This window comes from Calonectris borealis, chromosome 2 (genome assembly GCF_964195595.1).
Source record: "Calonectris borealis chromosome 2, bCalBor7.hap1.2, whole genome shotgun sequence".
Lineage (NCBI taxonomy): Eukaryota > Metazoa > Chordata > Aves > Procellariiformes > Procellariidae > Calonectris > Calonectris borealis.
Genome location: NC_134313.1, coordinates 88,502,290 through 88,518,143, shown reverse-complemented (window position 1 = coordinate 88,518,143; position 15,854 = coordinate 88,502,290). Strand labels below are relative to the sequence as shown.

Here is a 15,854-nt window from a genome sequence, read left to right as displayed (position 1 = left end):
GAAGATCACCTCCCATGACCTGCTAACAATACTTTTGCCTAATGCAGCCATTAGCCTTCTTTGTGGCAAGGGCATATTGCTGGCTCATGTTCAGCCTAGTGTCCGGCAGAACCACCAGGTCCTTTTCTGCCAAGCTGCTTTCCATCTGGCCAGCCCCCAGCATATACTGGTGCCTGGGGTCATTCCTCCCCAGATGCAGGACTTTGCACTTCACATTGCTGAACTTCATGGAGTTCCTGTCAGCCCATTTCTCCAGCCTGTTGAGGTCCCTCTGGATGGCAGTATGACCCTCTGACATAACACTCCTCTCAGTTTTGTGTCACCTGCAAACTTGCTGAGAGTATACTCTGCCCTATCACCCAGATCATTAATGAAAATGTTAAACAGAACTGTATCCGATACTGTTCCCTGGGATATACCACTAGCTCCAACTGGCCTCCAACTAGACTTCGTACCCAGGTACCTAGTATATTCATGGTCACTTAATGAATAAATAATAAAAATTCCAAATGCTGATGTGCATGCAGTCATTGTAAAAGAATATTACTAAGATTTCAGATTCAAGTTTGCGGAACTTAGGAAATGCTAAAATTATCTGCTTATCCTGCAGGTAACGCGTTGTGGTGCATAAGAATCATGATATTTTGCTATATTATTGTATTGAAGGCACATATTTTCATAATTAACAACAATTCTGCTTCAATGTTATTATTCAGTGTTGTTTGAGGCACACTTTTCAAATCCTGCTTTTGTATAACTTTTTTAAGGACTTCTGTAGTGCTTAACATTATAATAGCTGAATGTTTTCCAAACATTAGCTTATCCTCTCAGTAAGTGTCTGATGTGGAGACATGATGTTTACCCTTTTCCACAAAATAGAATTTGAGGCATAGAGAAAGACCATGGTCCGAAGTACAAGCTGACTTAGTGACAAGACACAGAGAACAGACTTCATTTTTAAAATGTTTTCTCTTATTGTAGCACAGAATGTGCTGAAACTGTGAGTGTTCAGCACCTCTTTCTATCAGACCCAGCTCTTCAGCCAGAAACTTAGAAATAATAGGACATAACAGGAAAACACCCGTGAAAGAAATCTTTTTCAAGTGACATGCTCAGCACCATAAGGCATAGGTGGCAGAGGATTAGATATGGTCTGGTTCAAAGGAAAATGTTTTCATTGTGAAAACTTCTATTTTCCCCTCCATTCAGCTTCATTCACTACAAATTTTCTTGCTTCTACACCATAAAAGACAATCTTTTCTAGACAACTGTTGCCATGCGGTGACTTACCCATACAGTAAGTGTGCAATGAGGAAGGATACTTTTGGGAGTGTATGAAGGGAGATGGAAAGTAATTAGGAGACATGTAATAAATTGGCTTCTTTTCATACATGCGCTATAATATTTATTTTTCAGTTTGCATTATACATAGATAAACAATTCTGACCTTTGTTAATTTTGGAGTATTTGGGTTTTATTGTTAGGTTTCTGTGTACAATTTTACAGATGTTAAAAATATATCAAACATGGAACAAAAAAAAGGAGAAATGGGATCATCAGGTTCCATACAGCTCATTGCTAGGTTTGGAGTCTTTCAAAACACCACATTGATCACTATTTCATGAGCTCATGAAGCAACTAATGTGCTCTTTTGCTCCATGTGGACCAACACTGAGTGGAAAGAATTCCAGTAGGTTTGACAGACATTTGCTGATAGTGATACTTAGGAAAATAGGGTCTAATTCCAGATTTTTTCTTTCTCATCCTTCTTACACCTGTTGTCTTCCTACAAATGCAACTGTTGGCTTCTGGGATCTCTGCCAAGTTTGTAACCAGAAATAAAAAGCAAGGAAAGCATCTCCGCTGTAGTCTGAGTAGGTATCATACTAGACTTGTCATTTCAGAGGATAAAGCTGCTTACCTTGAAGACAGAGATAGCAAAAAAGCAACCGCACAGTCCCTGGTAAGGTCTGTATCTCTCTTTCTGACTTTTTAGCTTGTGTGCTTCCTTTTCTTAAATTTTTTTTATTTTTCCTTTTTTTTTTTTTTTTCACCCCAGGTTTCCTTCTTCAGTCTCTGTGAATTTATGTCTTTACTCCTAATCTGCCACTGTTTCTTCCTTCTTGCTTCTTTATCAGAAATATGTCTTTTTTTCTTTGCTGGCCAAGAAGAATACGTCCTCCAGCCTCCACTCCTTCTGCTCCTACCACTCTTCCTTTATTTTAATGCTCCTTGACCTAATCTGTCCCTATTGGTAAGCTTCTCTGACTCAAAGGCCAGCTGTACCCTGTGGAGTTTCACATTCTGCCTTCAGAGCATGAAGTTTGTTTTACTCCTGTGAGAATATTCCAGCTGTATATTTTTTCCTCGTTCTCTGAAATCTTGGTATCATTTTGGCTGAAATGTTTTTAAATTATTTCTGCCTGAGGCAGACCATTAGCGTAGAAAATTTAATCCGAAATAATTTGTTTGGTAAATTTATAAGCAACTGTAAAGGACTCTTCTAATGGGAAGTATTAGGCAGTGTTAAAATTAGGTTATGATGCCACCTTGTTTTAAAGTTATTGTCATGTGTATGAATAAGTATATGGTTGAATAGATGTTTTGCCTTAGATATCCATATGCTATCAGTATAAATACCAGCTTTTAAATAGTTGACCATACCAACAGAAACAGGAGTTAGTGACAATGTATGGCTTTTCTAGAGTTAAACCTTAACTCCCAAAATTAGTCCAATTTAAGGGTGCAAGTGTGACTTGCAGTAACTATGCCTGAATAAATTAATATATCTCTAAGATATGATTGGTTCATTCTAGCTGAATAAAATCCTAGAAGAAATATACCAAAATACTCCGCAGAAAAGGGAGTAAGCACACATTCAGTGACTCTGAAGTTCTTGTTCCTGAATAATTCCACTAGGTCATTTATTTTCTTTGACTTCAGAATTGGGCGTAGCTCTATGTGTGTGTATATGTGTGTGTGCATGTGTAGAATAAACTTTTGTATACATACACAAATTGTGATTTATTTCCCACTTCATGGTTGCAACTTAAATAATAGAAGACAAAATGTTAAAAGGAACTGAAGCTTTTAACTTAATTTTCAACACTCAACATTTTGTTCATCATGCAGAAAGCAGTCCAGCTTTAAAGAGCTACTTCCCAGCCATGTATATACATTTCCACATATTTGTGTCTCCTTTCATTATAATTTAATTTGTCTGTATTATCAAATTGAAAGTGCAACTTTTAATCTAAGACAATCTCTAGCTTTCTACTATAGATAGAAGCCTAGATCTAGTATTTTAGGAGGCAGAAGCACAGTTGGTCCAGCCAGAAAAGAAAGTTCCATGAACTTTACCTTCAGGTCAATGTAAGAGGATTTACACAAAATAAGAGAATCTTATGCTTCCAGTTTTCCACAAATAAATGGGTAAACTTGGGAGACAGCACAGATGTCTCAATATTGTCAGTTCCACATGAATCACTGGGAACTGTGAAAGTATCTTTACATAGTGTAATGTCAAATGGTGACAGAGATTAGGAAGCTTGAGTTAGATTCTGCAGTCTCCTCCCTTCCTGGAAGACTTTCAGTGAAAGGACTGAAAATGAAGGTCTTTGGAAACCAGGAGCAGATGCACATGCAGCAATTCTAATTTTTGTACTGATACAACAATGAGAAAGGGAGAAGGAAAGCAATGGCGTTTTTTTTACAGATTTGTTATGCATTGCACTGTGTATTTATGTGCCCAAGTACAGCCAAAGCCAATGAACTTCATCGTCTTTCCTTGAAAGATTAAAAATCTATCATGGTAGATAATTTTTTCAAAACCAAATCATTTCATATATGGTAGTAAAAAGATATTCCCCCCACCCCACCCCCTGGCATTTTGCTGCTTTGCTTCTTTCTATCTCCAGGTGATGTGTTCATGTTACTTAAATGCTGACTTGCTCATCTGCCAAGAGGTTGTACTTAGGTAGTGGCTCATTTCTTCCTACTGATGGTTGCAGATCTGAGGAAGTGACAGCAGTTGGTTACATTAGGAAGTGATACTAAGCACGATAAGGATCTTGCCTTTCTTTTTTTATTGTCTTTTTGACTGATAGTTAGCAGCTGAAAATGAGCAAAATAGTTACCACTGAGCAGCCTAATAACAGCCAGTGATCTATCTACTCCTATATTAGATTTTCATTGTTACTTTCTTCCTCACTCCCAAACATAACATTTTTCAGCTCCTGTTTTAAGAGAATTTGGCTTTTTTTTTTTTTTAGGAAGACTTTTTTACAACCAGAGAAAGTCCCTTATGACACTTTTTAGATAGAGCAATACTGACATCCATTGGTTTAATCTTATGTGACTATTTGTTAAATCTCCTAAATAATGTACACATAACCCTCTACAGTATCATAGTGAAAGGATTGGACTTGATATGATCCGAGGAGGATTGTGCTAAGTCCAATTTGCTGTATTAGAAACATGACACCAACACAGATTAACTTGATGAAAAGGAACACATTGCAAAATATTAAGTCCAAATAAAGTGACTGAAATAAAATAAAAACAGGCATCGCAAGTATCAACTGGGGAAAAAATATTAATGGGGGATTAGTAGTGATGCTGGAATTTTTTTCCGATAACCTCTGGAAATGTGAAAATACCTAATATTATATGAACCTGTTTTGTTTTATATTAATCATAAAACTGGTGAAGCACGGGGAAAAATGTTTCTAATCTAATAGCATAAGCAGTTCAATGAAGAAAATAACTACTCTCTGTGGTTTCATCTGAACCCTCTGAGGTTGTAATTTAACTTGGCACCATGCTATTTTTTTTTAAATATATATATATAAATTTTATAAACATTGCTGTAAGGTCACTGGCAGTGTAGGAAAGTGGTTATATTTAATCAAGAAAAATACACCCCAAAAAGTGGTGGTCTTTTCAGTATTTATTATTACGACAAGCTAAGCAGATGAGGCTGATTACCTTAGACTTCAAAAACAGAGAACCATTCTGTCAGGGAAGGGAGGGCGACGGGCTTTAACAAAAAAGCTCTCCGTTTGCTGTACCCTCCCACAGCATTCACTTGCAAATCACTGTGTGCTTGGAAAAGCCTGCACTTCCCTCGTCTCCAACCTTCCCAGGGTAAGTGCTGCGGCTCCGTCAGCAGCGCCGCTCTCCCCCGCTCTCGTCCTCGGAGGGAGAGTGCGTGTGTGCTTGTCTGTGCATATTGTGTGTGTGTGGTGGAGATGATGGTGTGTCTTTTTTTTTTTTTTTTTTTTAATTAGGAGCTCTGAATGAAAGCCAGTCAGAGGGAGAGCTCCCCCTTAGCTTTGGTTCCCGGCTGTCCAGAGTTAAGTGATGCTGGGAGAAAAAGCCTGAGTTAGATCCAAGTAAGATCAGTCTTAGAAAATAACAGGAGAAAACAAACAAAAAAAGGACTCTAATAGCTCGTTTTTCAGTTTGGTTGGGGTGGACACTACTTCACTTTCTCAGAAGAAGAATAAAAGGTAGGAGCCTTTCTTATTTTTATTTCCTTAAGCTCTTTGTAGTTGTTGTTATTATTATTATCATTATTATAGCATGAACAATATGGTGTTTAATGCAATGCATGGAATTGCTCTACTATATACAACTTTTTACATTTTATAAATATGCTTCAGGAGTCATGAGACAAGGGATAGGAAATAACTGCCGTGTATTCTCTCCTCAAAGTAAACCGATATCATATTTATTCAAACACTAAGCATTTTATAATTTTTTTTTTTCTTCTAGTAAGCAGGCTATCTTTTGAGCAGCAGTTTCCATCTGTATTCAGTTCTTGCAAATTCAGCGAGGGGGGGAACAATACTACTTGAATTGAAAAAAGCACAATGTTTCATAGTGTAACTGTTATGAACATAGCATGAAACATACATATATGCGCCCTCACTTTCTGTATACCAGTGCAAGCCTGTTACAGCTTTCACTGCTATTCGTTCTGCCCTGAATTGAATTTCAGAATAATTATACACACTCAGAGCAAATGGTTCTTATGAAGGAAATCCCTGTGGAGAGGGATAGCAGGGTGGATACAGGCAATATTTCAAATATCTGTACAAAGCTATATACACACAAATGGGGAAAATATTGCCAGGTTTGACATTTCAGTAAGGGGGGGGAGAGAAGGGAAAAGGTGGAGGGAGGAAAAATTTAGTCTGCACCTGTGTGAGCGTTTATTGTCACTGCTGCAATAAAATCCATATTTGATGTGGTGTTAAATTAATGCAGCACAATGCAAGTCTAAATCCATGTTCCCAACTACTAACTATTGATGGCATTGTCAGCTGCATTAGAAATTTACAATAGGCTAATACTGTACATGATACTAGTTGCAGCTGTAAAAATCTAAGTCCTTCAGCTTAACAGAATGCATCTGCACGTGCAATCAGTGACAAATAGTAACCAGCATTTTAAAACTGACCTATCATCTCTGTTGCTTCCACGCAAATGGAGCTGTTGCCTATAATCTTCGTCTTTCATTTCAGTAAAAGCCTCTGTATTACCCCAACTGCACACCCATTGCTTTTACGGTATTTTTTGAATTGTACAACTCATTATGTATGCATATATGAGTGTGTGAGTATGTGCATGGTGTGAGGAAGCAGGTTTGTAAAAAATTATGTGTCTTTTTTTTCTTTTTTTTAAAGCTAGTAGGCTTTAAACTTACATGGTGATATTACTGGAGCAGAAAAGCAGGGAATGTGAGACTGGAACATACTTCTGAACCTCTAAATCCTTTTTAAATACCCTATTTACTAGGAATATTATGAGTCTGGTACAAGCATTTACTGAGATTTTCCAGTTATTCAAACTTTTATATTAATTGGTTACTTTTTGAATGTAATAGTAGTCTGTGCTATTTTAGAGGAGGAGATGAAAGAATGAACTTAGGGAACTGGGAAAGGCAAGTAGAAAAGACAAGCTATCTTTCTGAAGAGTTGAAAAACAGCTTTTTAGAGTCAATATGGGCTTACATCAAGAGAGGAATACTTCTTGGGTAATAAACTGGTAATCTAGTTTGTGCCTGAGGGAGTCTTCTCATATTGTTTTATACTTTGTTAAATAAAAGTATGAATGAAGAGGTCACTTCTGTAGCAGTTTCTGTTAATTTTAGTTTAGCTTCATGTCCATGTTTTCTTTGTGTGGTGTCAAGATGATTTTGTACACTTAAATAGGAACTTTTTAATGTCTGAGGAGTGTTGATTGTAATACAGATATTTAAACTTGAAACTGATGATGAGGATTTGATTTTTTGTTACTTTGGGTAGGATTGGGAAATATGTCTTGGTTGTTTGCTTTGCCAAAGGTTTGTATTTATAGTGCTTTGTAACAGTTCATGGAAAAGAAAATAGCAAAATATATCTTAAAGGGATTGTACGTAGGAATTTATATATTCTTAAATGGTCTTGTTGGCGTTGCATTAGAGTAAATGAGTGTAGATATACTAAAACTTCGTACTTGCATGTTCTCAATAGACAAAGGATCTGTGAAGAAACTGGTGAAACGCTGAAATGTGCTCACAGTAGACACTGTGGTTACTGTTCTTTTCTGTGCCTAGCTGTAGTTGAAAAATGCATAAAAATAATGTTATATGTCAAAGCAAATGAGTTCATCATTAATGAAATGTAGAGAGATATTCATAAGATATACATCTATACATGCACACCAGTATAAAATTTCAGCTAAGTAATATGTTAGTTTTTCCTTGTTAAATAATTAAATGTAAAAGGCAGAAAAGGTTAATTGGAAAATAATATCTACCTCTGATTCTAAGAAAGTAATTTCCTGGTCTCAACGTGATTTCCCAAGGAAACAAGTGACTGAAACAGAGCCTGTCTCATCTGGATAATTCTGTGCAGGTGACTTAGTTTCTATATCTGTTAACCATATTTACAGCCAGCTTGCAAGTGATAACACACTGCCCTTGAATTAGTATGATTTTATACCTTATCACACCACTAGGTTGCAGCACTAGCGCAGGGGGTCAAATTAAGATTGAAATATTGCTGAATGGTAGCAATGGGATGAAGTTTGACTGTTATCATAATATTTTTTTTAATTCATTCATTATTATCACTTGAAACCAAATTTGTAAACACTGAGGTGTCTTAATTGGACTTCACAATATGTCCTTGTTCATAGATTTGAAAAAATCTGCTGTACAGTTAATTCTTTGATATTACATGATAGACGGAAATGGAAGGAAAACACTGATTATTTGGGCAAGTAAATAGGCAGAATACAAGGGTTTAAGAAACATTTTTTGACTCCCTTAAGTGAACCACATAAATATAAATTCTGTATTACCGTTGTATTTACTATGGGCTTTTTAATAACATACTAATTGATGCATCCTTTATTATAAAGGAGGAAAACTGAAATTCAGAAATAAAACCTATTTTCTTATGAGTAGAAATAAAACTTCTTTTCTTTACTTATGCCAAAGTAAAACATAATGAAGGGTGGCTTCACTGCACATAAGGATGCCATACCATAGCACATTTTCAGTTGCTCTGAATAGTATGCAACTATCAATGAAAGCTCATGCAAACTAAAGGTACAGTTCACTGAAACCTTGGTTGACTATACAACACACACACTGCACATCTTGCACCTCCAAATCTACAATGTGAACACTTCTTGAAAAAAACATACTTCCTCTACTGTCCAACTTCTGGAAAAAACTTGAAAGCAAGAAACAATGAAGAAACATTGTCTGAATTCTGTCTTGAACTAAACGTTCCCCAAATCTCTCTTCAGGCCGAGAGAACTCCTATGTTGAATGTTGCTTTTCCCTCCCTGGATTTACAGCTCTTCAGCTTTGAGTCCTCGGCATAGCGACTTCCCTAACTTGCCTGTTTTTGTGGGCTACTCTACAATAGAGCAATAGAAAATAATCCTCATGTCTGGGAAGCTGAGTGTGTTACAGTTATCAGGCAGTATTACTACACACAGAAAAAATCAACTAGACTTGAGCACTGTTTTTTCCTTTGTTCTGTTTTCATCTGGTGGGAAGCCAGAATACCACCCAACCAAAGAGCTATTGAGCTTATATGTTCTGTTTACCGGCTTATCAGTCTAATTTTTAATATGTGGAGGATCTGCCAAAAACCTGCCATTTGAAGCTTTAAACACAGTTCTTTGTACATGCAGTCTTCCTGATTATTAAATGTCAGAGCCAGTTACCTCAAGTGTGTGTGTACAGTAGAGGCAAAACAGGGAAACCTTTGTCTTGTAGAAGGATTGCGTTCTAGCAGGCAGAATACTGTACAATTTCTCTCTTAATTTATATCAACTTTTTATTACTTCACTTTTTCTGTAAGCTCCCACTACCATTTCTTGCCTCTACTAACTTATATGAAATAGATAATGTTTATCACTTCTTTGATAAAGAAGCGTGTCCAGAAGGAGGCATAAGGCTCTAGCAGTATCTCAGAGGTAGTCCCCAGCTTGTACTGTCACAGGGCATCTGATTTGGGATATAAACCCAAGGCTGCTTGCTGGAGGTGTGTAGTACTATGTCTGTACCAACAGGCTGCATCAGGGGAATACAAAGACTTAGGAAGTTAACTGGATATAATGAAAAGCAACATGGCAGGTGTCCCTTTTAATATTTTTCCCACATACACATCATTCTTCACACAATGCTTTTTTTTTTATTTGTAACTTTATTATGGCATCTCTTAATTGTAACTCAAAGTGAACTTGAATCATATTTCAAACAGTAGGAAATCATGTAAAGAAGAGACCATGTGTATGTCCATTTATATAAAGGTAATGATTGAAGAAATGAATTGAAAATAGGCGTTTCCAGAATTATGTTGCTCAAAAGCTAGAACTGTGTTCTTCTGTGTTGTACAAAAATAAATAAATAAACTCAAAAATATTTTCTCATGAAGAACTGTACATTATGTGATATATGTATGTATGTATATGTATGTTTTATGATTTTTACTGTTAATATTCTACCACCTGCCACATTACAGATTGGATTTATTGTATTACCTTATTTCAGTGCTTTGCATTACAGCATAAAGAACATGACATACCATCACTTAGCCTGATCAGATATGACCTTAAAAATGAATGCAATCCTCATGAACTCTGCAATGCTGTAATATCCAGATTTTTAAGACATAAAGAATAGGTACCAATGTAATTTACAGCATTGTGAACAAGGCTCAAAATGCAATGTCCAACAGGACTGGTGGTTTTTTTCCCAAAATTAACATAAAATAAAAATATGTATAACTGAAGTGTTATCGTGTGCTTGTGTATACCACACTTCAGTAGTTCATGTCATATTTACACTTGTTTAATGAATGAAAAGGTTATCTTGTTAATTGTTATGCTATCCTAATAGTAAGCACAAATAAAACAGAGATATGCCTGTGTCTAGGAAACTTAGATGCTGTGCATTGTCATTGGTTACTCTAAGTATAACAAGTGTACAGCTGATTTTTACTTCCACTGGAATCAAGAGAGTTTTACATGTCGATTTTCTTGAATATGCTTCATATCTAACACATACGACAAAATACATGGACAAAACCTTTGAGTTTTTAAATGAGGGTGAGAAAAGAGAATGAAACGCAAAGTATTTGTAATTATTTAGAGGTAATATTCAGGACACAGGGAGGATGGGCAAGTTTATCCTGCTTCTAAGATTTCTAAGAAAAATTATCCCTTAAATGCATAAATTCCTTTCTCTTACAAATAGTCACCTGACATTTTCCTGATGCCTTTTCTATGGTAAGTAGAACTGGGACCATAATGTCCAAGATGCAAGACTTGGTCAGTATCAGTAATGTTGCTGTGCATACAGTGTTAGCATCCTTGCCTCTGTCCCCTGTCTTGGGGCAGTGGAATCTCTAGCGCCAAGGCTCTTGTAACCCTGCAAAAGTCTTTGTACTGGTACTACTGCCACAGATGAAGCCTCCTAAAAAGGGATCTAGACAACCTTTTGAAAATAAGCGAGGACAGATATGAAAAAAGAGACTCCTCCTTCTCTCACGACATTGAGATTTTCCTGACTCTGTCCACGTGGTTTAATAGGCATAATATAATATTTTTTGCTTGATATGGTTACCATTCTCATAATGTTCTTTTAACAATACTGTGCCTCACTAGACCTTAAAATGTTGTCAGATGTGGCCTTGACAGGTATATGAACTTCAATTGTAAATTGGGACTGTAGTGTGTTTTATCTACAAGATCCTATTTTTTAAGGGAAGGACTGTACATAAGAAGATTCCTTAAAGACCTATAGATCAATTTTATCTGTGTGTCATCAGCAAATTAGTTAAAAGTAGACTTAAATGTCATTGATTTCTCTACATCATGAAGATTCTAAGTAATACATTCACTAAGATGTACACGTGTTAATTAGGTGAATAAGATTTAATTCTTAAACTAATGTGAGGTGTTTGTTGTTTTTTTTTTTTTTAATGTTGAGGCTACTCAGAAGATGACCTGGATTTTCAGTAGCGGAGTGTCAGTTGTTAGAAATAATTACAAAACAAAACCCAAGAAAAATAGAAAGAATACAAAGAAAAAAGAAAGCAGAATACATTTAAAACAAAAAAAATCCCAAAACATGATGAATTGAAGCACGAGAATGACAATATTTCAGCTCTTACTTTCTTTCCACCTGTAAGAATAAATTTTAATAACAAATTATGCAAATAACCTTTCACAAAAATTTTACATCATGCTATAGATCATATTTTCATTATCAGTATAGGTGCCTTCTAATTTTTTTTTATTTCATTTAGTAGGGGGAGGACTTTTACATGTCAGTACTGTTGTATATTGTTTTGTTTTCTTTCATTATAATCTTGATCCTGCAAAGTAAGCTATGCAGAGCTACTAGCCTGCCCTCATGACTTTCTGCTAAAAAATCAAAACAAAACCAGTTGATAGAGCTAACTAACCCTTGGGTCATCTAGTAGTGAATTACAGTTAAATACATAGTTTAAAACTAAAAGCCATCCGAATCTATAAAATCACTGCCATAGAGTAAGGGGAGTTTCAGCAGAGACCAACAGCATTCAGCAATTTAATCAGCAGTCTTTAATCAAAATAGTCCTATATTAAATGGTAAGCCATACTGTAGACCTCAATTTAAGAATGAGTTACTGGGGTATACGCAGACATTTTGCAGCTATATGAAAAAGATTTGCTCATTTCTAAGATTGGGGAAGTAAGACATTCATTACGACATTAGAGATAATTTAAGATCTGCTTCAGCATACTACATCCAAGTTCCCTAAATATGCTACTGCTTTCCACTTCCCAAGGCCAAGTTTTAAATAGCATTTTTGTCTCCTACTTCTGTTTCCCTTTGGGATAGTTTCCACAGGCTTTTGGCAGAAATGTAGTATCCATTAAAGAGTAGGATATAGAACACTATCGTGAGTACCATTTTAGGGAATTGTGATTTTTTTCCCTCTGTTGGATGAAGATTTTTCTGTCATTAGCATGCTGAGATGTGCTCTTTCCCTTGAGTAAGAGTATGGTGCTCACGGTCAAGATATCACTGAAGCTGACATCTTGATTAAAATGAGAGAACCAAGCCCCAGGCATATTAGGTACATTTGGTTCTCTCCATGACTTAATACTTGGGGCATTTTATTGACAGTTTGTGATTAAGAACTTAAAAGCTTATGTGTTATGTGTTACTAGATCTACTTTTTTCTAGTAGTTACAGTTGAATGGCAGATGTACAGATACAGATAGATGGATTTTCCTCTGTAACATTATTCTTTTATAAAATATATATTTTTTTCCCTTATACAATTCCTTCAAATTTCTCCTCTTAAGTAGTTTCAAATGAAGTAGTACCCTGATTTGACAAATTAATTTGAGAAAATCTTTCTTAAGGTGGAAATGTATTACTTATTTATTTACATTATTTAGACAGTCTTTAATTGTTCTGATGATCAAAAGAAACTAATCTCTTTTTTAAAATTCAAGTATGTGTGTGGAATATATGTACATAATCGAAAATTAAGACAAAATCATACATTTCTTCTTCTTCTTATCCCCGACTAGCAAGGCATCTGAACACACTCTGAAACACGTGCTATTTCTGAATATATCCTAATTGTTGCTTGGTATCCTCTAGCTTTTTATTTGAGGTCAGAATAATGAGAACTGGAAAAGAATGATGAACTAAGACATAGTGTATTATAGTAATAACCCCATTAAAGTTTTGATGAGCATAAATTTTCAAGAGAATTTAGGAATCTATAATGTGAATAACAAAGGTCACTGGGCTTGAGCTATTCTAAATTGGATACCTAAAAGATTATGACAAAGCAGGAGAAATCAATTATTTAAGTTCTGAAATGCAAAGTTTTTAAAACAGTAACAGTACAATTACAATTCGTTACATTCAGGAGTTTAAATTATACTTGTTATGCTGGTGTTTTAGAACAGAAGTTCCAAATGCCATCTACAAATGGGTTTTTCAGGTTTTCATTTCCAACACCTACTCAGCTGGAGTTAAACACAAATGGTAAAGCTCAAAGTAGTTCAGCCTTTTAAATGACAGGACCAAAAAAAAACCTGTGTTAACACACAGCTGTGACTTCTTGCTAAATTTTGGGTTATGTACATTCAGGAGAGAAAATGCCCACTTTTTCCTTCCTCCATGGCTGCAGCCATCAAGATCCAACGAGTAAGTGCTTATGTACGTAGGGTCGGAGGTGTTTTGCCACTTGGACAGCCTGTGAAAGTCAGGTCTAATGGGATAAAAGCAGCCTAGGTGGATCAATCCCACAGCTTCCAGTTAAATGGTTCCAGCTCAATCTCCAGAAAAGCACACAGTCAGTCTTGTTTTACAGGTATACATGACTGTGGGGTCATTTTAGTGATGTGACTGGTTCCTTGTTACTCTGAGTATGTTGGTTGGAGTCCATTTCTAGCTCTAGCATATTAAAATCCTTCTTTTCACTAAGAAAGGGCACACAAGTAAAATCATGATACTTCACTAGAAAAATTGATTTCTGGACTAGTTTAGAAACTATTTTGTTATCATTATAGTGAATTAAAACTGGACTATTGGTTATTGGGACAATAACAAAAAAAAAATCTGGTGTCATAATGGCATGATGACTGCAAAAAAAAATATTTTAAAGGATTAATTTAAATTCTATTTAAGTAAACAGTATTCATCTCAATGATTCTAATGTGTAATCAAGCACTGACTTCTCAAGGATAATCCATTAGTGCTTTAAAATATACGAGCTAAAATGAAGTGATGTACAGAAAAAAATGTTTTAAGGTAGCTTAATACGTTTCTGTACAATCAGAAATACTAGCAATGAAGATCAGGATCATATTAACACAAAAATAATTCTTTTATAACCTTGATATTTTTCAGGGTCTTTTCTCTTTAAAGGAAACAATTATAATGATTTAAAGAAATTTGCTGGTGAAATAGTAGTTTTATGTTCTGAGATGCTTAGTTTCTTTCTGGCTGAAGGCTGTGAACATTTTTTTAAATAGTTGTTTTGTTGGGTTTTTTTTAATAGATAAATGAAATGTACTATATGAAATAATTGCCAGTGAAGTAATTATGATTTGAAAATTTTCCTCCCCCACAAGGCTTTGGTGTTTCGTTTTGGTTTGGTTTTATGCAGTTAGTGCACGCTGACCTGTTCCTATCATATTACACTATTCTTTGTGAAGGAAGAGGTTTTTATTCTTTGTAAGTATGTGAGAATAGAAAAACACTAATTTGACAATGAGTTATCCTATAAGCTAGAAATACTGTTTCTTCAGTATTTCTCACATTATATAGATGCACCTTTTTACGAGTTCACTAAATTTGAGATCAACTTTATTTTTTTAATTGCAATTGGGAGGGAAAATTGAGTAGAGTAAAAGGAAAATTCTTAATGTATAAGTTGTTGAACTTTACTTTGATAAAATTTCCTTTAGGGGAGACTATAAATTGCTGGTGGGTTTGGAGTTATTTTGGAGTCTCTTTAGTTTGTATTCATATATTTGCATATGTTCTTACTTCCCTGACCTAAAAAGGAAATATATAATTCTAAATGTTCATTGCTTGTTCTTTGCAATTTGTGGGAAACTTAAGCTTTAGTAAAACATTTTTTTTCTCCATATTCATTAACTCTATGGTAAGTCTCAGCATTTCAGCGGTTTGTCAAAATAAGCAGAATTATATTCATAACTTGCTAACCAAATGTTGATGACATTTCTTGTGCAATTCCCTGAAAAGTTTGTTCATCTTTTCAGATGGGAACTTTAGGAATGCAGATATTATTAATCTTTTGGTGCCATCTTGTGGCAAGAGGATAATTATATGAAACCAGGACATACTCTCTTTTCTAGCCCACAGATTCTATGCCTACCAGCAAAATATCTTGCTTTGGCAATAGATATGTATGTATGAATTTTTATAGTGACTGTAAAATACCAAACCAAGTCACACACAGGACAAAGTTCTCTTTGGGTGCTTCTTTTATTTGATCTTTTCAAGTGCATTACTATAAATATTGATTAGAGAAATCTCACAAAAATTGACTATAATTACCACATAGAAATAGATTTTTAGTCTGTAATGCATTAGACCTCTGTAGAATACTTAAATACTTAACTAGTTCAAGGCAATCATCAATAGATTTTTATTGTATTAGTGCGTTAGATCTCTGTAGAATACTTTAATACTTGGCTAGCTCAAGGCAATATTCACTTCAGCATCCTGTAACGTTTAACAGAAAGCCAAGGTCTCGGCTAGCATTCTTGTTTTTCATTTTATTTTCTGGTTTTGGCTTGGGAAAATT

At 35.2% G+C, this 15,854-nt stretch overlaps 1 protein-coding gene across 1 annotated transcript in view; it reads left to right on the top strand.

The window, feature by feature from the left end:
- The first annotated feature begins 5,133 nt into the window (after positions 1-5,133).
- CDH10 (cadherin 10) overlaps positions 5,134-15,854 on the top strand; it is a 127,334-nt gene continuing 116,613 nt past the window's right edge. The window contains exon 1 of the mRNA XM_075142501.1: positions 5,134-5,510. The gene's annotated coding sequence lies outside the window, so the exon portion shown is untranslated. The remainder of the gene's footprint in view (positions 5,511-15,854) is intronic.